This window comes from Chelonia mydas, chromosome 8 (genome assembly GCF_015237465.2).
Source record: "Chelonia mydas isolate rCheMyd1 chromosome 8, rCheMyd1.pri.v2, whole genome shotgun sequence".
NCBI lineage: Eukaryota > Metazoa > Chordata > Testudines > Cheloniidae > Chelonia > Chelonia mydas.
In genome coordinates this window covers 83,323,757-83,349,893 of record NC_057854.1, presented here as the reverse complement: position 1 = coordinate 83,349,893, position 26,137 = coordinate 83,323,757, and the positions used below count along the sequence as shown (strand labels likewise).

The following is a 26,137-nucleotide window of genomic DNA, read 5'->3' as shown; positions in this document are numbered from 1 at the left end:
ATTATCTCCTAGTTCAGTTTTAAGTTATTCTTAGTTTATTTCATTCACTACATTTCTAAGCCTTTTCTTGGTAATCATTTTATTCCCTTGTCTTCCTTTTGTTTGCCAACAGCTGACATGGCAGCAAGCCCAAAACATTGTAAATGACAAATCACTAACAGATGAAGCTATGAGTTTCACACAGAATATTTCCTCCAACCACAGAACACTTTGAGGTCCAATAAAATGACTGAAGTTATTCAAAATTACACCCACATCAATCTTTACCCCAAGTCCTCCAGGTGGGAGAAAACCATTCATGCTAATTCTCAAAGCTGTGAATTGGATAATGGGGTTAATGAAGCCCCGGGAAAGATGCCGGTTGAGGGCTAGTTACAGCAGTGCAAATCCACAGTGACTCCTCCCATTACAGATTTATTCTTGTATGTCACTGGCCTCAAGTGGGAGCAGGAAGTGAATGGCCCTCTGCTCACGGACACCGAGAGACGCAGAGGGCAAAATACCCGGCAAGGATCAGCCAGCACTGGCCATAGCAACCTTCCTCACTGTGAATAGGTCGGAGGAACCCCCTCCAAGCTAACTGCACATGGATGAGGCTCAGTGGCTCAGCAGGGGTGGTGTTTTTGAGCAGGCAGAGAGGGAACAGAGCCATGGCATGTTCCCCAGCAATCCAGCAGTTTGGGCCAGGAAAAAATAAAAAAGGCAGAAGTTAATGCTGCTACGAACAGTATTAAATTCCACTCTTCAAAGTCCACTCCCCACGGGGAGCAATGGGAGAGTAGGGTGCAGATATAGGGGGAGCAGCCTATGAATGATAATGATGCCCCTCTTAAGTGCCCAGTTAGCAGCACAACTTTTCACATCCCCTGTGAGCCCACAAACGCCTCGTCTCAGAGGCAGCAAACTCTGTAGAATCCAGACATCTCCCTGAGCCTTTCCCATGGGTGAGTCCACAGGAGTGTCCTCTGTGAGTGGCTCAAAATTATTGAACAAGGGATGACACATTGAAGTTTACAAAGACATTCTGATTTTTTGCTGACTAGACAATCTGATCCAGGCTGGTGGCATTTGCACCTGAGATTCCATGTGGAGAGTTCCTATTTCTTAGCATAATTCTATAGCAGAGAGTTCTGAAGCTTTAGCTGTTGTAATTTTATGAGAGATACAGAATGATAGAGTGGATGTAAACTGAAACCATTGTGAGTCATATAATGTAGTCTGAAAAATGCATGGCTCTGGCTGTAAAAGAGTGATAAATAAGGCCAGCAGAAAACTAAACAAAGAAAATACCATGTAAGTAATACCCCTCTGAAATCTTTGAGATGAGCAAATGTTTAAAAGAAAAATTAGAGAAAGGAAAAAACTCACTAGCAAAAGTGTTATTTGGCTGCAGTTTTGTATACCCTAGATGCCACATAACATGGTTTTCAGAATAGCTAGAAAACCACTCCCTAAAAAGGGTGTTGTTTGATTTTGTGGGAAAGTTTATAAATGATTGAACTGTCATATATACAAACACAGAATATACAGAGTCTGTCAAGCTCACTTAACTGTTTTCCAATTCAATCCACACTCACTAAGGGCTGGATTCGACATTTGTAAAGTGTGATTGGAGGGCAGAACAAATTGTTGCAATCCAATTACTGGGTGTTTGGAAACAGTTTGCATTTAGGCTCGTTGCCTTTCAGGCTATAGAGAGGTCAGAGACTTGCCTGTCCAGGCTACCGGCTTTGCAGGAGTTAATACACGTGCAGCTCCCCATCAGGGCTGCCACTCAGTCCTCCAGCCTCCCCAGACAGTAGACCGACATGGCTGTCACACATTTCTACTCTTAGTGTGTCATAACGGAAAATGTTCCTAGAACAGGAAACTGTTATTTTGCTTTATGCTAACCGTTTACATTGAAATCACAAGCAGCCTTTCACAGAAGGACAGGAGTCCTAAACTTCATGAGTTAATAATATGAGAAATAATGAGCAAACATACAGCGCTTTTCTTCTTCTTCCAAACCTTTTAAAAACATGGATTAAGCCTCACAATACCTCTGTGAAGAGGTAAATATTATTATCCCTTCTTAAAGAGGGGGAAACTCAGGCACAGAAGTTGAAATGCAAGCACGTCTTCACAATAGCTAAATAGATAGATACATCAGAGCGCGATTAGAATCCTCATCCATCAGCTCCAAAACCACTAGCTGCTGCCATTTGAGCTGTAGGAGAACTGCCTTAGCTACCCATAACAGCAGGCACTCAGTAGACCGAGGACTAGAGCACATCATCCCATTCACTCATACCTAAGTCAGCACATGACAAAGCAACTTTCCCAAAGCCACAGAAGAAATGGGTATCAAAGCCAGGACTAGAACCTATGAGTTTCTGACTTATAATCATGTATTTGAGTGATAGGAATGCAGTGAGTTTTGCTTTGTTCCTCTAAAAATGCTAGTCTTACTTATGTATTTCAATAGCCTCAGTGGGAGTTTTAGATATATTAGAAGCCCACTGCTGAGTCAGGGTTGATCCTGCATAGTTTTCAAGGTGGGAGGTCACACTGAAATGAAAGTGAGAGCCCGATTTTTGACAGCCAGATTTCAGCACTGGCAAGCAGGTAGGAAGTCTGAGAAAATAACCACAAAAAGCTTGAATCTGGCACTTTGCTCAGATGTTACTTTATGAGTGATTGTTCTTTCAGGACATGCTTTTTCTTTCTTTAAACTGCTTTGAAGGTTCGCATCGCCTGAGAAATAATCCCACTACATCATTTATAGAGCTACACAATCTTGGGCCTTCTCAGTTTGCAGTCCCACACCCTCCCACTTCAGCCTAAAACCACAGGCCAGCCCGAGGCCACCCAGGGCTAGAGGAGAATGAATTCCAGGCAAATTCCACAGCCAGCCTGGCGTTTCCTCCAGTGCAGAGTAGTACAGTAAATGGTTATAATAAGCACGGCAGCATCAACAAGCTCTGAGTGTTTTGGACTGGGAAGTACAGCACTGAAATTTCAGTGAGCTGGTCATTGGAGGAAAAGGAAACTTCAAAGGGTCACGTCTAGACGATACTTTCCTGTCTAAGAGAATTGCGTGCAGGCTGGGAGAGGAAAGAGAAAGGAGGCCTGTCAGGCCTCATTGGCCATAGGTAATGGTACAGGGTAATTTCTTCTGATAATGTCACCAAAAAAGGAAATCCTACAGACTAAACTCATTAAGGTCTCAGGGAAATGTCATACGGAGAGTTCTGTTTTTGCAGGCGGGAGGACAATAGGATTGAGCTTGTCTTGGGGAAAAAATATGTTGTGACATACAGATTTATGCCTTTTAGCGGTTCCCTTTTAGATAGATTTTAGCTCTTAAAAATCTAACATCTCCCGCCCCAGTCAGAAGCCACATTTTTACCACACACAAAAAAAGCTGCATCTTGAAAGAGAAAAAAGGAAGGCGGATGGCTGCTGCTTGGAAGCTTTTGAGAAAATTCACATCATTTGTATGGTTTTACTGAAGCGAGTGACTTAATACATTACACTTTCATGGAGGCCTGTTTCAAAGTCCACTAAAGGCAAAGAAAGTCTTTCCATTGACTTAAAAAGGCTTTGGATCAGGACAAAGCATGTCTTAAATCAGAGAATCTCCAAGCGCTTTACAAACACAGAGGAAATAAGCTCCACAACACCCCTCTGTCCAAGGGGAGAATTATTTTACAGATAGGAAAATAGAGGCACAGAGAGGTATAGCACCAAATTCTGCTCTGCTTTGCATTAGTGTAAAGCTGAAATAATTCCAAGAAAGTAGGGGGATAATGATCCCATCTTTGGACTGGAGAGCAGATTTTAGCTCTAAGTAATTTGTCCAAAGCCACACTAGTGTCTGGTGGAAGTATGAATAGAACAATACCCTGACTTCCAGTCCACTGCCCTGTTCTAAACTTAATGTGTTTTTATAGCTTGATGTAAAACTTGAGGAGAATGCCTAAGTCCCTACTCTTCTGACTGTATAAGACTGGGGTGAAATCTTCGCCAACTGAAGTCAATAACAAACCTCCCAATGACTTCAGCAGGGCCAGGTTCTAACCCCTGATATTTTGTATGTTCTTAAGGTAAAATGATTTTAAAACTATACAGCAACTGAAATGAGATTAAGCCACAATCTGTCCATGTTTATCTGCTAACTTTCAAGAAATTTTCTTGTAAATTTAAGCCCAAATTTTCCAAGAGATTTATGTCTATATTTAGGCAGGCAAATCCCCACTTGTGTGTTCACACATAACCCAGCCCTGTATTCACACATGGTGGGAGGTTTACAGACTGTGCTTGGGAACACCCACAAGTGCACATGTGATCAAAAATGTGGGCATCGTGCTTGAAAGATAAAAAATACCTTGATATTAGAGCTGGTTGGAAATCTTCCAATGCAACATGTTTCTGTCCATAAATGCCAATTCGTCAAAAGTAAAAACATTCACAAAAACATGTTGCCATTAATGAAAATTCATTCTGAAATGAAAATTGAAAGCATTTTGATAAAGGTGCAACATTCAATTTCACACTTTTCAGAATGGACTGTTTTGATTTTCCATTTCAAAATGACTTTTCATTTTTATTTACTGATTGATTTATTGATTGATTTTATAATTAGGCTTGGAAGGCTGAGGTTTTTATCAGCAAGTGTTAATAAACATCAATTTCATCATACACACACAAAGTGATGTCAAATATTTCCATTGATTATAATCAAAATTTACAGACAGGCAAAGTAAGAAAAATGCTGCTTGAGAACGTAGAGTTTGATTTAAGGATATTTATTTTGAATATTTACATCTGATGACGCCATTTCTGACGTTTTAATTGCCATAAAGCTTTAACTCTATAAATCTTAACATCTACTATCATTAAATAATTATTGTCTGACCCCCACCATTTTTGGATCTTCCATAGTTTCCCACAACTGTGAAAATTTAAATCAATAAGAATAAATAAATGTTTGAAAATAAACATCTATGTTAACCACTGAGATTACAAAAAAAAATAGAAATTGAATTCTGCCAAGCCTATTTATAATATCAATAATATCAAATAAAAAGATGAAATCAAATCAAAACATTTCAGTTGACCGGAAATGATTTTTTTTTTCAAAATTTCAGTGCATGGAAAATTTTAATTTTTTTTGTTTTCATTCTCTAATTGAAGAAACTTCAAAATTATGAGACTCCCCATAATGAAGAGTCCAGTTCCCGCACAGCTGTACTTCATATCATTAATGCATCTCAGAGGATTTTCTGTAGCATATTCTAAAACATCCACCTAGACATTCAATTTCAAAAAAGAAAAAAAAAAGCCATCTGTATTTCATTGGCATACAAGTGTGTTTCCATTAGAAACTCTTAAAAATCTGCACAGAGAGAACCGAATCTTGCAGCCATTATTCAGACAAAATCTCCCACTGTAGTCAACAGGGGTTCTGACAGACCAAAAACTGCAGGATTTAACTCATTAACAGGGGCAACTTAAAAAATAACATGTACACTTTCAGATGTTGTTGCGAAATGTGTAATCAGATTTTGAACAGCATCTAAAAATGCAAATACTGTATTATATTTTCTTGGAAAAGACACAATACTAAAGTAAAATATTAGCTGTTCTAAAATGCAATCAATTAAAATATTGTGATTGTAATTCAAGAGGACTATTTTAACTACAAACTGGCCTGTTGTGTACAGAATAAGTCAAAAAGTGTCAAAATATCCTAGACACTAAATTCTCTCTGGCCAAGTAAAACAGGTATATGTACATACTGTAAAAGCAGCATAAATATCGATCTATATTTTACAATCACACACCCCATTTCTCTGTGTGAAAGGAACCATTCCAAGCATCCTATTCTGACTTACTGGTACCTTATACATATGTGTATGCCACAAAAACAGCATACGGACACATAGTGTTCCAGTAGCAGGGAGTGAAAGATGCTCACTCCAATTCCGGCTGTCCTGAAAACACTAAGAGAGCCTGTTCCACAAAGCTTCTGTGACAAAAATCAAGCATGCACTCAAGGATGAGATGTAGATATTGGTGGGATTTTCAAAAGTACTCATTCAATGTTAGCCTAACGCTGTTCCAACTGAATGGTAGGGCTCCATTTGATTGCAATGGAAGCAGAGTCAGGCCAGCACTGAGTGCTCTTTAAAATCCCACCATAAAGACTTTTAAAGTATTAGAACACATTTTCCATTCAAGGCTATGGAACTGGATAATGAGCTGGACCTCCAACCCGCTGAAACTCAAATGAGAGTCAAGTGACAGGAACGACAATTAGAGGCACTAAAAACTAAGTAGAGAACTTTTAGTTTGGGTAACGTTCCATGCAAATGGCAATGGGCCCAGTCCTTTAACCATTGATATCAATAGGCTCTTTGTCTTCATTGTGAGCAGGATGAGACCTAATTTGAGGCCGATCCAGGTCTAAAAATTAAATTTTTCAGAGGCACGTTACAGATTGTTAATCTCTTTTACAAGGCACAAACCTGCTACCACTGCAGTCAACGGCAAAACCTCTATTGCGTCCAATGATGCAGGATCAAATGCTAAATACATGATGAATTAAATGGCTCTGAAAGGCATTTTATAAAATCTGTCCCTGAGACTTTTTATTAGTTTTGTAAATTGCACACATATAATCTTAACATAACCTTTTCCTTCAGTGTACTCATTTCAGAGGAAGATATTATTCAGTCCCTCTTAAGTGGGATCCATTAACTTTTCAAAGCCTTCCCTAAAACGACGGCTTTGAGTGAGAAGTTTTAAATATTAGGAAGTGTGTATTTGCAACTCAGAATATATTTTAGGTATCACTTATCCTGTTTCCTATTTGATCGCATCATTATGTCTCTAAAATGCTTTTCATCAGATCCATGTACTTGTGCTTAGTTTTGTTTAGTACCAGTCTTCAGCAACAACAGAAAGAGGTACATGAATGGACAGATCCTGCACCGCGATGTGAAGAGGAGTTTTGAAAGGGATTTCAAAGGAAGGAGGATTGGGCTCAAAAGGTCCTGCAAAACAACAAGAACTCTCCACTCTTTGAATGAGACTAGCGGGTACTCAGCATCTCAAAGCATCAGGGCTTGAAGGATTAACATGAACCCTAACTAGTAAACACCTGATCTTTATCTTTCTTTGAAATGACATATGATTATTTGTTAATGAGTGTATAAAAATGGCTCTTCTAATCTAGCATCTCTTGAAAATGACAAAAGGACAAATACATTTTGTTGCCAATGAGAATTAGTTTAAATTAAAAGACACAGTTGTAGGCAAAATTGTCTTATTTTAATTAACTCTGTACCGTACTGTACTGCAGTGTGTGCAGACAGTGACCAAGATCAAATCCAATTGCCAAATGAAACTAATGAAAGTGTACACATTCTCTCTCTCTCTCTCTGCTAACATTTGTTGATTTTCAATTACACAAGGTTTCATGTAGTCATTATAACTTCTGTACGTAACACACCTACCAATAGCTGGTGTTAGAAAGGGCTGAATCAAGCTCCCATTCAGATCAATGGGATTTTTGTGATTGATTTGAATTGCAGCCAAAGCGAGGCTTATGACACATTATTAGCTTATTTTCTTAAAATAACACCCAAGAATAACTCCAGGTTCAGGTTATAATATACACTTTTTTCAACCTTGACTATTATTGTTATGTGTCTCATACTAAGATTCATGACTCCTGGTTTAATTTATTTCCATCTGTATACTTCTGCTGTTAAATAAAAAATATATAAAAATAAACACAGTATTGTTAGGTGAATCTTAAATCCTTTCTTGTAAATCCTGATCTGGAATCTAAACATCAAGATAAATAAATGTTCCTTACAGCCCAGCTGTGAGGTGCTTAGGACCCACCATTCCCATTGCTTGCAATGGAGCCAATGGTGCTCAGCACTTCTCAGGATCAGGCCTATGGTTAAAAATTCACCTAACAACTATTATCAGAGCCCTGTATGAATAACACAGGCTCATTATTCACTTGAAATGGTTACTGTATGAAGGCCATAACTTTACTACACTGCACACTGTACATGAAGACACACTAGCCTGGGGGAAGGAAGTTCTGAGAGCTGTACAAAATAGGGTTCTTTGTTCACCTATCCTGACTACTCCCTCTTTTTTGGTATTCATAATTCTGCAGGGAAACCCGACTAATTCAGAGGTAATGTGCATTAGCCACTTGTTCTGCACCTGCAATGTATGCTTAGTGTTGTACTGAAACATAATAGACACAGAAACATCTCTCTCTTTCTACTGAAAGCATTTTCGCCCATCAGGCTAGCATCTAAATGCCAGATACATAGATCCTGTCTTAAGGAGGGTCTCAAGAGAGACAAACAATAGAAAAAATGAATAGCACTTGACGCACACACTTGTCAGTGCAGCAGAGGTGGGGGTTTGGTGTCGATTGGGTTTTTTTACTGAATATAATGAATTATAGCACTTCAGTGGCTGAGCTTACAGTGAGAAGCTCCACAGAACATGTGTTTTTGGTCAGGATTTGAAAGGGGAAAGCGTTGGAGCTTAATGGAGCCTGTCCAAACCCGAATGAAGGGTTGTTGCACGAACATGGCATCAACACCAGAAATGCTGCCCATTCTCACCCAGAGATGGAGAACCCCCTCACTTTCTTCCTCCATCAATCCGAAGTGATGTTTAACGAGTATTTCCCCAACCCCCAGCTCTGACAGGCAGAAGAGACCTCTGGCAGAGCCAGCAGCAGTGCTTCGGATCCACACTTCAGGATCACCTCCCTAGCAGTCACTGACCTAAAAGTTGAGATCACACTACAAAGGAAGAAAGACATTCAGACCAATGCCAGCATAACAGACATGATCATTTAGTGATTACATCCACATACTAGGGAGGCAAACGTGAGATTACACAGGCATGCACAACAGGGCACCATGCCCACCTGCTATAAAGCTTTCCGCATTTCCCCAAATAGCCTTGTTAACGAGTGTGAGCGGGAGATCTCCTTATTCTCCTGCCCGCATGCACCCACCAAGCCATCCCTTTTAATGAGCCAGCCCATTTGTCAGTTTTGCAATCATGTTGTCAATTGGACCCCAGTGCTTCTGTCAATCGTCCTGTGTCCCCTACAAGAGAAAATGCCATGGACTAGCTGGGCTGCCCTCTTGCTGGAGGAATGGTTCTCAAACTTGTGCCTCCGACACTTCCATTAGCATAGTTGTGGCTAGATGGCCACTGCACATGTTAGCAAATTGATGCATTTGTACCAGTAATCGTCATTCCAAAAACTTATCTTAGTTACTCATTCATTATGGGAATGATCTCTTAGTGATAATAACTCTCTTCTAGGTCTTTAGGGATAATAGCTGTCCGGTCAGAATCCATTCCTCCTCAATGCAGTATCTAGTCATAGGTTTCATAGCTGAATAGTACTTCTCATAGCTTTCATCAATGAATGGGTTCCATATGTTCTGCTCTTTCTCGTGCCTCTGAAATGATTTAGCTCTGCAATAAGACCTGCACATGCCATAATACACTGACATTGAGACAAAACAGCTTATCATATATACTCCTATTCCAGAGCTTGGTGCATATTCATCTATCTGAATGTCTTGAAAAAATGCTAGCACCACGCCGCCAATACACCAGATGGAATGCAGCTAAGAAAGGATAAATGTACCTTCCATTTCTGCACTCACTATGATTTTGTCTAATCAAAATCCCAGGTTCCCAATATAACAGTGATATTTGTGTCTTAAAACTGAAGATGGAAGTTAATTCTGTGTAAGTGCCTGACCCAATATCCTTTGGAATCACTGAATCTTTCTTCTGTATTCAATGGAAGCTAGATTTGGCCCTAAATGAGAGCATGACTTTTACCCAGAGTACATTTACTAGTGCTTTGCCCAGTCCCTCTTAAAGTGTCCCAAGTGATAGCATTCCTCCCTTTCCTCAGGAGACTCTTCCAGAGTGTGACAGAGCTCACTGTCAGATGGCCTTTCCTTATATTCAGACAAAGTTTCTTCTCATCCCATTACTACTACTTCTCCTCTCGCTGTAAGCTATATAAACAATTCTTCACCAGCCCAGGTATCTACACCCAGATGGTACAAAGGAAGAGCAAGGCAGAGCAGTGCAGCCTTGCTTTAAGCTTTGTTCAGGTACTAGCCGGAGCTGACTAGTTTTTAGAATGTTTATTTACAAAAGTTAAAACAAACACTTACCCCAGCAGTTTCCTGTGTTACTCTATTCTCCCCCATTGTAATGCTGAGTTGAAGCAACAAAAAAGAAAGTTACATTTAAAAGTCCAGGTAAAATGTCATGTATTTCATGAGGGCTCACAGCTTTTAAATTCTACCCCAAAGAGAATGGCTTCAAACTACTTCCTGGCCAAGGTGTAGGTAGTAAAAACAAGGAATTGCATGACCACATGTGGAAGTTCTACTGAAAACAATGCATCAGATCATGCTAACAACCCAAGACTGCAGAGACTTAAGCGCAAGTAACTTTGCTTAGGTGAGTCCTTCTCCCGAAGTCAACTCAGACAGGTAAAGCTACTCACATGCAAAAGTCTCTGTAGAATCAGCCCCTGTGTATGCAGTGTGAATTATAGATTTAAAATAGTCATTCTCTCCACATTATTAAACAAATGTATTTTAAATATTCCTTATTGCACTTTGAAACTTGAGGGCTGGGTGTCAAGGGAGCAGGACTGGGCCCCTACATAGGACATTGATGGTTAAGGTATTTCAATGTATTGCTTTTGCACAGAGCCATGGTCTCTCCAAGAATTAGAAGTCATTTTCAGTGTATTTTAAATCCTGATCAATGTGCTCTTCTTATATATAGCATTCCTAAAGCCACTGTAAAAAAGAAAAGAAAAAAAAGAAAAACCTTAACTTGTTCAACAACTGCTAGGTATAAGCAGGCAGCCAAAGGGAGCTGCCCTCAGGAGTTGCAGGTGGTTTCCCCTTATCCCTTCCCCATCCTGGGAATATTAGAAATCCTTTCCAAACACTGCCTACAGTGCATGAAGTAAGTAGGTGCATGAAGTGGGAAAAAACACAGTGTCTAGGTGCTTCATCCTCCTATAGAACCATACCCCTCCGGCCCAATTTTCCTCATTTACGTGGGTGTGAGCCAAGGTCAAATCAAAATGAGAACAGTCAGATCCTTTTTTTCCTATCATAAACACACTCAAAAATCAGAACGAGGCACCTGCCTGCAGTCTGCCCACATTTTAAAGGTATTGTATTGTGTATTAAAGTAATACAGCATCTTTACATATAATACTCACAGAGGCATAAACCTTTTAAATACATCTTCCTACTTGTTTATACTTACACAGATTTTGATGGTCGTAAGCCACAGGCATCAGAGTATGGAGCCTTTTCCTCCTGGCAATTCTGACCCACGTGCACAGTAGAACCTCAGAGTTACGGACACCTCGGGGATGGAGGGTTTTCAGCATTCTGAAATGTTCCTAACTTTGAACAGAACGTTACCGTGGGTCTTTCAAAAGTTTACAACTGAACATTGACTTAATACAGCTTTGAAACTTTACTATGCAGAAGAAAAATTCTGCTTTCCCCTTTCTTTATTTTTAGTAGTTTACAGTTTAACACAGTACTGGACTGTATTTGGTGTTTGGTATTTTTAGTTTTTGGTTTTTTGTCTCTGCTGCTGCCTGATTGTATACTTCTGGTTCCAAATGAGGTGTGTGGTTGACTGGTCAGTCAGTAACTCTGGTGTTTTTAACTCTCAGTTTCTACTGTATATCTGATGTAATTCAATGGGAACACTTGAGATTAATTTGGCTACCTGACTGATCTTTTTTCCTGGCCTTCCTTCCCAACATTCCATCTAATTAATCTTTATAACCAACATAATTCCTAGTCAGGGAGTCTAGTTAAAAACTTCTGCTGTTTAATGGATGTAGGGTCCTTTTAATAAACAGCTAATGGAAGTTACAGCAGCATGTAGGGCAGGAAATTAGCTGGGAAAGGGCTCTGGCCACTTCTTCCTAGAGAAGGAATTAATCTGCCCTTTAACATGCCTCAGAAGAATAGCCCTTCACATCTGACATTCTGTCAGAAGATTCCAGAGCAGAGTTGGTATTAAGTAGTAATATATATTCTAAGAAAATGTCTGTTTGTATCTTAATTATGCAGGCAGAGTAGTAATCAGAGGAACTGAGGAAGTCTTTCAGAGCTCTACATGACAGCCAAGGTTTTCAAGAGTGACTCGTGATTTTGAGTGCCTCAGTTTTAAGATGCCCAATTTGACGCCCGTTGTATGGGCCTGATTTGCAGAGGGTGGGCTCTCTCAGCGCTTTCTCATGGCCAGACTTGTTTAAGGTCTCTCAAAAACGGGCTCCCAAAAATGGAAGCTCCCAAACTCATTAATATTTTTGAAAAAATTGTCTGAAATATCTGGCAAGCGCAATCACAGCTCAGAGGTGTCAGTTTGTTCAGTATATAATGTTCCTGCAAACATATCTGACCATTGATTGCGGGAAATGGGGACCAGAATGACCCCTCTCACACAGGCAGGCCCAGCGGGGGCTGTTGGCTCACTTGCCTGATTAAGGCAAGCAGAATCTGATCCCCAAGACAACGTATATGATGTTCTCTGAAAAAATATTTGCTCAGGTGTGGGGGAGGGAAATATTGTTTCATTAAAACAGGTGGACCCCTGTATCTGCCCCAGGCTGCATTTGGCTTGGCATTGAGAGGCACAATGCAAATGAAAGAGAGTCCTGTGAAAGATACAGACAAGGCCGCGATACTCTGCAAGTCAGCTCATGCAGAGAGATAAGCCGGCATTTGATGGTGACTTGATTTCTTGTCTGTAGTTTTGACCTTCCCCCAAGAGTCTAAGCCTAGGCACAAACTGATACCGGTGGATGCAGCCACCCGCGGTTAGCAGGCGGTACCGGCTGAACCGCCGGGCTCTCCCGGGAACCGCAGCGGCGAGAGGAGCAGAAGGTGAGACCACTGCTCCCCGGAGCCAGCGCCCCGCACCGGCCTCTCCTCTGTACCGCCCCCAGCCCTGTCTGCGCCTCCCGTCTGCACAGCCCCGCCGGACGACAGGGCGGTACAGCCCCACCGGAGGAGCTGCCGCTGCGGGGCGCGGGCTCCTGGGAGCCGCGGCCCCACGTTCCGCTGCTCTAGCGCCTGCAGTTCCCCGGAGAGCCCTGCGGTTCAGTGGATGCCAATTTCTATCGGCGGATATGCGCATCCGCGGGGTGTAAATTCGCATCCGCCCAGGGCTCTAGTCAGGGAACACTCTTCGTGAAGTGAGGGGCGAGGGGTGGTACCGTACGAGTAAGAGTTCAAATCTGCTTGCACCACTGACTCCCGCTGAGACACCGACAAAGGAGTACGAACATGGCTAATTAAGTCTAGGGATAGCTCGGTGTTCTCCTGGCTTTTCTTTAACGCCCCCTCCCCCTCTCCCCTGCAGGTGCTTCTCTTCTCTATGATGCAGCCTGATAGTATTTTTCCCATGGAGTGCTCCGGCGGTGAACAGTATTGTTATTTACTCCTAATCGTGGACCCCGTTGTGCTAGGCACTGTCCAACATAGAACAAAAGACAGTCCCTGCCCCCAAAAAGCTTACAATCTAAGTGTCAGACAAGAGACAACTGGATACAGACAGACAGATCGGGGAGTACAAGTAAATAATATTGGCCAGCATCATAGGCAGTCCCTACCCACATTCTCCACCAAGCTATGTAATGATGAGAGACAATGGTGCCATAAATGTATATGTGTGAATTTATCACTGCAATTATCCCTATGGCCATAATATAACAGCCCCAGATTTCTTCATTAAAGGCCTTCTCTAGTAGCAAACACCCCTATACATAGGATACCTACATTTATACACATTTATCGTGTCTTCTTTATACAAACACGCATTTTAACTGAAACAGATACATAGCGACATCAGTTGATGAGATCAGATAATAAGCCAGTATCATCCTCAGAAATGGAGCATCCTCCTGGCTCAGTTGCTAATTTGCAGTGTTCACTTAAAATCCTAACAGATCCCAGGCCCCATAACCATGCCCACCACTTACCTTAGTTGCCAAGGAACCTGTGCATTTGTGTTTTATGCCAAGGTTGTCCGGGCAGAACTCCAAAAATTCGTATGGAGATTCGCTTTGTGGTGAGAAAATGGGGTTGCGGGAATGGAAAAGAGTCAAGATTTCCATACCCTGCAGAGTCACAGGTACCCTGAGTAATACCTACATGCCACAAGCCACCCACTTCTGTACAGCAGATCTCTGCGATGTGAAGGCGAGAACTCAGTCTCCAGCAGTGTGCCAAGTTCCTTAGGGGATTGCTCGCCTCTCCAGGGGCTGGGAGTTGTGGGACAATGTGGTGGCGTGATTAGACATTTTAGGGTCCATACAAAAGGCTCAGCTCATCCCAAGCCACGGGGAAAATCATAGGGGGGGGGGAATCTGTAGGAGCTTTCTGTGAGCAAATCTAGAGGGCATAGTGTGGGCCATGCTGCGCACAGGTATCAATCTGAGCCCTGGCAGACGTGGGGTATTGCCGGAATGGCTACATCACGTCAGTTATTTTCGCTATTGCTCAGGCAAGACAGAATAATTGAAACCAGACACATGAGGATCCGCCAGGCCGCCCCGTGCTTGCATTTCAGCAATAGCATCGTCATCGCACTCCCAGGGGCCTGTGGGGGTCTCGTTTCAGGCCGATACACACGTTGCCTGGGGATCCCTCTCCCCACCCCACGAGAGACCGCCGTGGCCGGCGAGTTTCGAGCGGCCCTGTGGAAACCCAAGGCTGAAATGCGCCCACGCCGCCGTGACCAGGGCAAGCCCCTGCCGGCCGCCGGCCGCGAGGCGCGCGTTGCGCGGGCAGCCGGGGTCCGCGCTGGCTTTTCTTTGTCCCCCTCCCCGGCACTTTCCTCCGGGCGGGGGGCAGGGAGGCCGCGCCCCCCAGCTCGCACCGGCCCGCCGAGCACCGCACGGGCTGCCCTGGGAGAATGGGGGCGCTTGTTCCTGCCCCCCCCCTCCCCCAGGCCACACTGTTATCTTGGGCTGACGGCAGGAAGGTGGAGCTCAGGGCCCCATTGGCAGTGGAGGAGACGCTGGAGCCGAAGCCTGAAGGGGCAGACACGTGAAACCTGAGCTAAGCCCCTGAGCCGCCGGCCCCACGCACCTGACCCGTGGGGAGAAGCGGTCACCCCCCAGCCCCGCTCTCCCCGGAGCACCAACAACTAGATTCCGCCCCTCGCTCACACGCGTGCACGGCCGGAGCCCCGCTGAAAGGAGGCTACAGAGCCGCGCTGGGCTTTAGAAACCCGGGTGAGCTTTCTCGAGTTGCACCTTCCCTGGAGAGCCCAGCAGCGCCACGCCCCGGGGCAGAGCTCGGCGCCCGGCATCACCCACTGCCGGGCCCCCTGCTTGGAAAGAGCCGTGGCCAGCGGCGGGTCTTTGTCAGGCCACACGCCGAGCGCTCCGCCACCGCGAGGGATTCCGCCTGCCCTCGAGCACAGCTGCGCAAGATCCGCTCCTCTCGCCGTGCTTTTAAAACAGCTTGGCTCGGGCTGGGCCCCGGGTTTTTAAGCAGAAGTTCCCGTTGAGGGCAGGATGTGGCCCCTCTGACTCGCAGAGCACTGTGAAGTGGTCCTCGCCTGCGGCCCATTCCCACCACCAGGTTTATTTTTTAAAGCCAAGGTTGTTGTTTATTTGAGTGATTATTAAGTTTCACTTTAATAGGCCTGTCTCCAAATATTTTTCTTTAGACATCTTTATTATTTTAATATTGTTTCCTTCCAACAAGCACTCAGTGTAATTGCTATCGACTTGTGTAAATGCGCTGCTGAGGTCTGTCAGGGGGAATAAACATATTTCATTACAGTTTTATTGTACAGATTCTGGTATGAGGGGTGGGGAAAGAGGCTTTAAAAAGTGAAGGTGGTTAGCCAACGTTCAACTGGGCATCATATAGTGTTGGCAAGATTTTTTTTTCCCTTAGCCAGATGAGTGTAAAATCTTTCTAACACAACAAAGTATGCTGAAGGCAGAGGAGATATCAGAAACACATGTGACCAAAGTAACAACAGCAACAATAAACTGTAGGCTGTATATTAAAAAGGTTCCCACTGCCAAAAGGAAAGGGGCGGAGGAGAGGAGGAAGGAGAAAGAGAGGACAACAAATGCATTTCCTTATATCCGAAATGCTACTGAGATTTTTCCAAACTCATTTTGGCATGTGAACATTTTCCTGTGTGTCACCATGAGCATTGCGATTAAGGAGCGAAGAGGGGGATCAGAACAAAGATTTTTTTTTCCCCTCCGATAAACTGCTGTAAATAAGAGGCCCCGTTATTCTATAATTACTTTTCTTGCTCGTGTATAATTTAGTCAAATTGTCATCATAGCGAAACAGCCGTATGCATTCAAAGTGTGCACTTTAAAGAAAGAATAATCTATAAAATCTAAATAAACACAGTATAAATATTTTTCGTATGCTGCTACTGCAGTCCCTTTGTGTTATTAAATGTGTGGAAATATGCTAAAACTGCTACCTGAAAAGTAAAGAATTGTACAATTAAATGAATTGTACCAATCCTGGGTTTCCCTGGCATACTACATTTGAGCATTAGGGATAAACAGCCCACCTATGCAGGATATTATAACCGCAAGTAAAACCATTGTATTTAATATGAACACAAACACATGAAGTGAAATTGTACGTTTGGGTCCCCCCCCCCACTTCACACATACTCCGAAAAAAAGCAGCTTATCTCACGACAGTACTCATTATAACGTACTTTTTTTCGCAACAATGAGCCAAGTGAAAGCATGACGACATAACCACTACCCTTTGTACAGGGGAATTTAGGACAACATATTCTGAAATCATACTTTATTTTGCAGAGCTGTAAAATTGTTTAAAAAATAGATACAAAAAATGTAATCAACAATAAAATCAAACGGCAAAGCAAGAGAAAAAACCGTCTATTTATATTACTACTTTTGTACAATTATAGTCGATTTCTTGTCCAGCTCAGTTTTTACGCCGATAGCTCCATTGTTTACATTTTATTTCTTTTATTTAAAAAAAAAGAACTTTTCTGTGACTCAGTCTCCCTTTCTTTCTACGTCCCTGAGGCTATCTACTTCTCCTGGCTGTTTCACGGAAATCATTTCTCTGGATTAGGTTGATATAGCTGCTCTAGTCTGCATCCTCTGGTTAAAAGGCTCACACCCATACCAATAACAAGCTAATGGTAAACGCTGTTGATCTCAGAGACGATCAAATTGGCAGGATACGTAAGGAAACTGACAACATTCTGCAGCTGTACGGGTCACTCTCAAATAGATCTAAACAGTGTAAAGCCCTGTGAAACCGACTTGACGTTTAACTGGTAATTAATCCACCTTCAGGAGCTGTGGCTGGGTCAGGGCTTTCTCCCGATTGTGCAGAGCCCCTGACGCTGCACAGGTTTCAAGTCTGCCCGTGAAATACAAAGGGGGTTTGGAACAAGGCAACGTGTCCCGCTAAGTGAGAGCAGCCGGGCTGGAAAGTCCTTGGAATCACGACAGCTGGAACAGCTGAAGTTCATGTTTTTGGGACCAGTGTTTAGAACTAGAGACAGGCAAGGGAGGTTTGTGGGTGTGAGTTAACAGATACAGGGTCTCCATCCGCAGGCACGCGGGTGGTGCCGCTTCCACCCCCTCGGTGCAGAAGTGGATGCACGGGGGGGGGAATTTATGCAGGCGAGCGGTGCGGAGCAGGGGACGCGCCGGGGACACTACGGGCTGCTGACAGCGCTTGGGACGCGATCGCGGGGGTTTCGCCGGGACCGCAGCACCATGGAGCAGCGGGAACTCTCACGCCTGCCCTGACCTCCAGCTCCACGATGTGTCCCACGTAACTTATGGCATCATGGCCCTCTGCCCTGGGACACGCTGGGCCCTGGGCTCGCCGGGGGAGATTCATGCTGCCGAAAGGCAAAAGGAGACTTGCTTACTGCTCGCCGTTTGTTCAAACAAACATCGTCCCTACCCCTGCCCTTCCTGAGGAGGTAGGGCGAGCGCCAGCCTCTTCGGGCTGCTCCCACACAGCCCCATGGGCTTCTCGGGATGGGGAATTATTCCTCTCTGTTAGATAGCAACCGCCGGAGAGGTCGGGGCCCGATCCTCCAGGCAAACCCACATCTCAGGGACAGCGTTGCCAGCAGGGCCAGGGGAGAACCAGCAGGGAAAACGAGGGTTTTAAACCGGCCCCCAGCTTTCATTTTTTCTAGGGTATTTGTTACCAAGGACCTCTCGCCCCCGGCTCAGGCGCAAACGCAGCCCTGAGATGCCCGGAAGGAGGGGAAAGGTACAGACACTGTTCTCGAGGGCTGCCCTGGGCTGGGATTAGCGGGCTTGGAAACCTCGTGGGGTGACGGCAGCGAGAATTCCAGTTCCCCTCCCCCAGTAAATATTTCCATTTGTCAGCAGCGGTCTCCTGCGAGCGAGCAGTGTTTATTCATCACATAAACAGAGGTGAAGGGAATTAAGGGGATAGATACGATTCCTCAGGGGAACCTTTCAGAAGCCTTGAGGGTGTGGGTTCCCCTAGAGAGTTGCGGGGGGCGGGCTGTATTGATTATACGCTGTACCTTCAGCCCCCTCGACAGTTTTACCTTCTCTTCACGTTTGTTTTAAGGAACTTCTGAAAAGTGATGCACTTATTTTTAATCTAATGCATTACAGTGTCATTACATAATCCCCCACTACAGCTTCTGGGTTGTGAACTTTTATTCTTCCATTAAACAGCAAAATGTGAGCACACGCCTAAGAAATAATAAAAAAGGGTCCTTGCATGTGAAGAGTATGCAGCTGGGCATTTAAAAAAAAAAAAAAAAAACCACCAGCAGTAGCTGTTATCTGTTTTTGATATCCAGTAGGTCGGGGAAGGGGAGGAATACTCCTCCATTACAATCATATTTCGACTCGGCCTGTAAATTTCACTCTCTTTCTAGCACCTGATCCAAATGAATTTCACTACAACACAGCATGGGAGGACATTAAAACCCATATGAAATTCCGTCTTCAACTGTCCATTCGGATGTTTAAACTACTTCATTCCCACCCTGTTCACGCCACCGTCTCTGAATACTGGAGCCATCCAAGCTACTGGCGCAATGGCTGGAGGCAGCCCATTATCAGTACTGGCGGTGGATCTGCTTGCTTCCTCATCTAATCCCAGGACAGACACACCACCCCGCTGTACCTGACTAGTCACACATAAGCCACACATACAGAATTCAGAACAAAATAGCCACTTGTTAGAATCATAGAATATCAGGGTTGGAAGGGACCTCAGCAGGTCATCTAGTCCAACCCCCCGCTCAAAGCAGCACCGATCCCCAATTTTTGCCCCAGATCCCTGAATGGCCCCCTCAAGGATTGAACTCACAACCCTGGGTTTAGCAGGCCAATGCTCAAAACACTGAGCTATCCCTCCCCCAAAACGCATTCGACCATAACCTGGAGAAAGTAGCAGCCTCTCCACTGCTACTCTACAAGCGGAGAACCTAATTGCACCAGACCAATTGTTTGCTGTGAATTAATTGCTCAGGCCTGGAGAATAAGTTTGCTGGTAACTTAGTAGCATGACAAACTCCCAGTTACTGACAGGTGGGGGGCCGGCGGGGAAGCTTACTCTAGGGCGGCTCTCGGCTACCTCTGGCAGACAGCTGCAGAAGGAGGGAGTGACCGTGTGGCCCTGTGAATCGGACCCGCTTGGTCCTGTGATAACAGAGGAGCCGGTCCTTAGGACTCTGCCCCCATCTCCGCTAGAAGGAGAGATGGTGGACAATGAAAGGGCGGACGGCTGACATCCAATTTGACCAGCCAGCCCGGGGAAACGAATGTCCACAGCAGCTGAGCGCATTGACAATGGGGCCGGTAATGTTAATGCGGCCACCTGGAGGGCCTAGGGCCCGGCCTCGCAAATCACTGTGCGCGGAGAGCTCATGATCCTGCCAGGTGAGAAGAGAGACTCTCACGATCATTCAACAGTCCCGTCCCCTCTGCCTGCCTGTCTCCGGGCCGGGCCGGGCCGGGCGGAGCGGAGCTCACACCAGCCAGAGAAGAGAGAGTTCCTGGGACAAGGCCGTGCTAGCTCCTTTTTCCCTGATAGAAAAGGCCACCTGGCACCATGGCGGGGAGAGAGGGAGGTTTCCTGGTGAACAGGTGCCGCTGCCCTCAGCCCTGTCTGCTTGCAGAGGAGCAGGAAGACAATTCACTAGGTGGAAGCTGCTCTTGCTTTTCACTAGATTAACTCCCCTAGAAGAGGTAGAAATGGACATTGCTTGGGGTATAAACGTCCCCGGGCAGACACCTTTTCTAAAGGGCTAATGTGCAGCACGACATGGGGAGGGGAAGCTCAGGGGCGCTGTGAGAGCTGGGGATCTTTGCTAGTATTTATTGTGGAGTTAAGGACAAGTTTTGCAGGCCTCCCTCTGACCTCCGCCTCAAATCACCGCACACCCTCACCCACCAGCGTGCCCAGGATTTGCCAAGTACACTCAGGGTGCCAATTAACACAACTATTGCAGTAACTTTGGGAATGCTAAGACTTGATGGAGAAGTTACCGCCAAGAAATCTCACCGTATGCATGGCACAGCGCTCATTGAGCACTTACGAAGCTCTGGTGCTTTCACAATGCTTTGTATAGACTGTTAACTTCATCTCCCTTTCACAGGTGGGGAAACTGAGGCAGAGAGGGGTGTACCCAAAGGCTCCAGAGCAAGCCTATGGCACAGGGGAGAATGCTGTGATATAAAAGTAGGGGTGCTACAGTCAATCCCTTGTCATTATCTAAGTCACTCTCCCGGCCGTTATAAAAGGTGACTTTCCGCTGGAAAGGATAGAAATATACTTGACCTTGCACACAAATAATTTCCTTTCAACAAGACTCGAGAGAAATACATCAGAAATACTTCTGCTCTTAAATTAGGTGCATCCATTATTCATGATGCAGTCCACGTTATCCCTACTCATTTAAAACCCCTATGAAATTCCAGCAAGTGAATAATTATTCTGTCTAGTCTTCTAATACTTCACTCCCTCCCGGTCTGTTGTGAGACTCTGTGATTTAGAATTAGATAGAGCCCCTCTAGAGTTAAAATGCATGATTTTAAACAAAGGTTTAATTAGCAACAGAACAAACAGAAGCTCACATTCATTTTTAAATACTCTCCCAGAAGACAGACTATGCAGGGCAACCTCAAATATCACAAAGACCACACCAGGTACATTAGAGTCTAAAACAGCATCAATTCTTCTTTCTAGCCTGGAGTGCCTTTCCTTTCTGTACATTAGCAACCTCCTGAGTCATGTCTGTTCATTACCGTCCATCTCCTCGGGGTCTTTCTTTTGATGCATGCCACCGCGCTATTTTAACCCATTTTTAATGCCAGCTGTTCACAAGTGGATTGTAATGTCAGGGTAGTCTCCAAGAGCACCATTTTTTCACGTGTAAAAGTTTCACTGTATAAAATTTTAAACAGCAACATCTACTCTGGCTATAATTACTTTGCACCGGGTAGTAAAAGTTGTCACGTTTTGAGAAACCTGGTGAGCTGTTCTGTACGCTAGTACCAGCTCTTTAAAATTATGCCTCTGGTAAAAATCTTCGTGCTCAGCATTTTCTCCATGCTGTATTTTAATGGCAGAATATTTACGAAGTTTCTCCTATATGCAATTGATTAGCACTTCCACCCACACACTTCCTGGCATTATTTCTGAATGCTCAGCGGTATAAGAAACCGACTAAATCTCTCCCTGCTCGCACATTCAAGGGAGGTAATACCCGCTCCTCTCAGAGGCGTTCCCCCGCTTCTGAACTAGTCTGATTTTCCAGAGAATCACAGGAGTTAACAATGAAAACGATGCATTAGGTTCTCCAGCCCATCACCCGGCCAATGAAGGATTGTCGCCCGCCGCAGTGGTTTGTCCAGGGTCGGGGTTTCTCTCTTTCCCAGACAATGTTAATCAACAATTTCTATTGACAGTCAGCCTAAGAGTTCCTTTTATGAATTGTATCCGGCCCGGAGTTGGCTAGGTATCTCCTCTAGATACACTGTACTGTTACGATCGATAGAATAGAGAACTTGAGGCACTGTCACGGGATTGGTATTTCTCTAATGTTTGGGGAAACTGCTTATTTTCCTGTAGGTAGGAAACAGTAACAAGGTACAGTCGGAAACTCTCTGCAATCTACACCTCGGGAAGTTTTTGACTGTTGCGAGTGTTCACTAGGAAACTCAGAGCGATGCAGGTGAAGAGAAAGCGGCTCCGCTGAGATAAAGCTGGGGAGTGACACACAGCACTGAATGGGATGAACCAAGGGAGGAGTCCCAGACGCACCCCCATCTCCGCCCTCTCCAAATTACAGCATTGCTTGCCTTCCCCCCCCCCCTCAGAAACACCTCTCTCGCCAGAGCATTACAATATTCAGCTCAGCCGAAAAGTTCAACTCTTTTGAAGGATCATGGCTATTATCACTATAACCGCTGTATATTACCTGATAACCATTTGCATGAGTTACCGGGCTGGTTTTTTTGTTTGTTTTTTCCTTTTTACGCTTTTCGGGGACAGAAAATGCACCCCCTCCCCGCCCCAATGCTTGCTAAAACGTCCGTTGCAACGTGTCTGTTTTAGCGAAGGCATTATTTCCCAATGCGTCTGATCATGGATTGTCGTAACACTTGGGTTATGGGCAGTGCTTGCAGACGAGTTTCTGCTATGGGAAGACGTATGTCAGAGAGCAGAAAATTATTGACAAAGCTCAGAACCACTCTTCCAACAAGATTAACAATTCAACCAGACACAGGTTGAGTGTCACCCTTAGAATTCCTCCTACATGGGCAATCCTGGCCGGGCGACCCTACAGCCTAAATGGGTACCATTAGGGTGCTCAGGGGTGCGAAAAAGGTCCCCACGCGCTCTGCGGCAAAAAAGCAGCAAACAAACTCGATGGACTGAGTTGAACATGGTCCTTCTCTTTAGTCTTTATATATTACACACACACACACACACACACACGTAGAATTTAAACCAACTCCGAATAAATAAAATGCATTCAAAATTTTTTAAAGCAACCCAACGTAACCGTGTTTTTCTGTCCCAAATAACGTGTTCTAGACAAAGAAGTTTCTGTTTCGCAGCCCCACCTTATATACGATACTGCATGGAGAGCGCGTCTTTTGAGATAGCACAAAATGTTTTCCTGTGCTCGGAACAACCTGACCCGGAGCATGGGACAGAGAGCGCTCTGGAACCTGTCTCTCTCAATAAGACTTTCTCCTGCTGTAACGGAATTAAAATATTACATTTTAAGCTCTCGGGGCCGCATTCCCGAACCAAAATGAGATGGAGCGGAGACATTTCCCAAAGCCTGGCACTTTTTAATCTTGTCAATTCAAAGCCATTCCAATAGATGCCAAAAGGTGACATTAGTGCATTAATTCAAAGAGACAAAAAGAAGAAGGGGGCTTGAGTGGAACAGCTGATAAGAAAAGGCAATCGTTGGGACATCTGTAGAGGAAGTCAAGAGACTTGAATGACTGGGGTGTTTCTAACATTAAGTGCTATTGACATTCACGACTGCCGATATCTTTTTTTAAAAAAACCTGGAGAATAAAGGGACATACAGGGAAATCTATTTTGCTCTGGAAATACATTGCTAATTACTTTTGTACGTTTGGGGGAAAAAAACACCTCTTTCTATCTGAGAGCACCGTATGTACTGATTGTGTTGGCTCCAATTTCTAATATTTTTCCTCTCTCAAAAAACCCTATATAGTTGTTTTAGATCAAGCTAACCTCCAGTTCCCAGTGAGATGCAACAAGAACATAAGGGACCATCCCTTCACAGAGCGAAGAAAGGACACCAGACAAGTAAACACAGCTTACTCCAAGCACCTCAGATACAGAAAGGGACCCGAGTTGAAACAAAATTCCTTCAGACCTTCTACTCGACACATAATTTCCCTCGATTACGTGTCTTTTTCGAGCTCCTCAGAACAGAGGCTTGTTTTGTATCGAATCATTTAAAACAGATTATAAAGTCTAATGTCACACAGCAGGGTAAGGGTGGGTGGAAGAGAGAAGGAAGGAAGGAAGGAGGGGAGGTCCTGGCGTGCTAGGATCAGCTCCATAATTGCTTGCACCTTCAGGTTAAGTTATTTTCAGGACCCAAACATGTGGTTATTCCCTGTGAGGAGCAAATGCAAAATGCTGCCTAGCCAACTTAGTGGGACCTCACTACGTCAATTATAATCTGCTAATTCAGATTTATTGCCTTTAAATATCGAGTTTCAAGGGACTACCATCAATGCAGGCTTAATTTCATCCCACTGATGAAGGGGGTTTATAAAGGTCCCTGCGGTGAAAGCCAAGGGGGAAAATATCAGTTTGATGCTTTCGATAAGAATGTCAAGGTGGCACAAACATTATTAGGCGATTACACGTTACGGCTCAGCACTGTACAATTATACTGTGCCTGCCCGCTTCCGGCAGGATGGGCTCGGTCCTTTCATGCCCTCTGCTCCCGGGTTCTCCACCAATGCAGAGCAGCGGAGTGACTCTACCCGGAGCATCGTCTGCCAGTCCTTAATTCGGGAGAGCCCAGGCACAGAGGAGCACTGGTTTATCTTCCCACAGGAGTAAAGCGCCCGTTGCTGAGGTTATGGTGTTTGGGGTGGATCTCCTCCATGCACATGTCAGAAGGTATCCTAAGGGCAGCCTCGTGTATTATATACGTGCAGATTCATTTATTACATACAACCAAGGTAATATTTTTTTCCAGCTGGAATGATTCTCATCAAGTGTACTTCAACGAGCGTCCTGATTAAAAACCCTTTTTCCAGCAAGGGTAGGGGAGTTTCCTTCTCTTTAATCTTAGGAGCTAAGCCTTAGTGACATGGGTTTAGAAGCTATAGGTAAACCAAAGGACCCCTAAAGGCCAGGGAAGAAATGAGATTCGCTTACAGAGTCTAAAAACTCTAGAATAAGAGGGGATCTGAAGTCAAATGCTTTGGGAAATTGAACTTCCTGGGAAGCAGGAACCTACCACCTCTATCACTTGTTTCGATTTCTATTGTGTGCTGTCCTAACATGAAAGTAAATGTAACGTTTAAATGTAGCCCAGTCACGCCAGGGAGAGAGATAACTGGCCGAACCCGCAGCTCCTGAACGCCTGGTAAAAGTGGTCTCACCACACCATTCCGATGGCAAAGCTGCCCGACAAGTCATTTGTAAAGCGAAGGTCACATACAAAACCGATCTTTGTTTACAATGTAGACACAAACGATTAACTCAACCTCTTTTCCCAAACTGGGAGGTATTTCCCAAAGGGAGCTGGTATTTTGAAATCCTCCAGCATTAGTTGTCCCCTTCAAAATAAGTAAATAAAAATCTAAACATTAATATACTGTGCATTTAAAACCATTTTATATTGTAACTGAGGGGGAAGCACGACGGGAAAGCCCCCCTCTTTCATTCCAAATCTCTGAAGTTAGAGAAACCCACCTTTTCTGGAGCTCTTCGGAGGCTTTGTGCTCCCTTCTCGATTTTATTTTGCCAGCAGAAGTTTCTTCATCCTCCGTCTGAATCTGTAGAGAGCTAAAGACACTTCAGGAAGATTCTCTGGACAAGGCATTAGGCGGAATGTTTAAAAATACAGCCCTAAATGCTGTTTGAAACCCTAGCCCCAGTCCTCCAGCTCTCTGAGTTCAGCCATTTCGGGTGGCTAGGCTTTCTATCATACTAACTGTCATAAACCTAGTCATAATAATAATAAAAAAAATACCGTCTGCTTGCTGTCTTTTCGAGTTTACCGTGCTAATAGCTGACACGGATATTAGGATTAGGTTGAAAGCTAAACTCTTTCTATCTAGGGTCCGATCGGGTTTAGGGTCGATTTTTGTCTAAGGAGAAATCTCTTAGGGCCCGATCTATGCAAACATCTTTGCAAGTGATTGAGTAGCTGTAGCCAGTGACTTTCTGAACTCAATGGAAACTATCCACCGGTGTGAAAGTTATTCAGGTATTTAAGATTTCGCAACATCGGTCTGTAA

At 44.3% G+C, this 26,137-nt stretch overlaps 2 long non-coding RNA genes across 2 annotated transcripts; one reads left to right on the top strand and one right to left on the bottom strand.

The window, feature by feature from the left end:
- Window positions 1–9,401: 9,401 nt before the first annotated feature.
- LOC122461498 lies at window positions 9,402–15,409 on the bottom strand. Its single transcript, XR_006283430.1, has 4 exons — window positions 15,290–15,409; window positions 11,359–11,501; window positions 10,239–10,281; window positions 9,402–9,503 (listed from the first exon to the last, which is right to left on the bottom strand). It is a non-coding gene; the product is annotated as an uncharacterized LOC122461498 (long non-coding RNA).
- A 4,250-nt stretch (window positions 15,410–19,659) lies between these two features.
- LOC122461490 lies at window positions 19,660–22,988 on the top strand. Its single transcript, XR_006283422.1, has 3 exons — window positions 19,660–20,038; window positions 20,758–20,902; window positions 22,233–22,988. It is a non-coding gene; the product is annotated as an uncharacterized LOC122461490 (long non-coding RNA).
- The last annotated feature ends 3,149 nt before the right edge of the window (window positions 22,989–26,137 follow it).